This window comes from Littorina saxatilis, linkage group LG2 (assembly GCF_037325665.1).
Source record: "Littorina saxatilis isolate snail1 linkage group LG2, US_GU_Lsax_2.0, whole genome shotgun sequence".
NCBI lineage: Eukaryota > Metazoa > Mollusca > Gastropoda > Littorinimorpha > Littorinidae > Littorina > Littorina saxatilis.
Window position 1 is genome coordinate 41,964,366 of NC_090246.1, and position 959 is coordinate 41,965,324.

Genomic DNA, 959 nt, shown 5'->3' on the forward strand with positions numbered 1-959 from the left:
TTGCCGGGTGTACGCCGGCGCACCGCACGAAGGAAGGGAGATAAACGCGCAAAACACTGGAGAAGAGTAATACCCGGCTTTGCCGGGACAGTGACCTTCTAAAAATAGTATAACGGGAATATGGATTGAGCGTTGTCGACAGTGACCTTCTAAAAATAGAAACGGGAATATGGATTGACGCCACACGAAGGAAGGGAGATAAACGCTGAAAACACTGGAGAAGATAAGGAAGAGTTACTGGGAATGGATCCAGAGAAAAACCAAAATCGGTTCAGCGCTGTGCGCTGAGAGCACGTGTTGAAATATCTCATCGACCAGGTTGTGTCCGGGGTGTACTTGAATATGGCCACCAAATTTGAAAGAGATCCATCGAGAACTTTGGCCGTGCATCGCGGACACACACACACACACACACACACACACACACACACACACACACACACACACGTCGTATATATAGATAGATGTCACAGTTAAAAACGAATAATTAACAAACGGAGGATTAAACCTTTAGTTGTAGATTTTGAGAAAGGACAGTGGCAGGCTAGAAAGTAATGCTTACCTTGAATTTATATTTTGTTATTAGCAAACATAGATTAGCTAATTAGTAATCGTGGCATGTGGTTAACAGCTGAACTGCTCCTAGCTTACCTGTAAGAATCATCATTTTGCACCTGGAACGAGTTAATTATTTTGAAATTGCACAAAAGTCAGATCATTTAACCTAAAAACGTGCCACTTTGTGGACAGGTCGTGCATAAGCTGAAGTTAATGTACACCACATATGAAGTAATTCGGCCAAAAGATGTAGAAGTAATAAGCATTTTTGTGGGTTGCATTTTTGGGGGGTCACCCTGTACCAAGGTACATGTACCTCAAATGATCCATACTAGATTTTCCACAGTTCTTCTGTATCAAATCAAGGTGTCACAACACACAGTAACAAAGCACACAACACA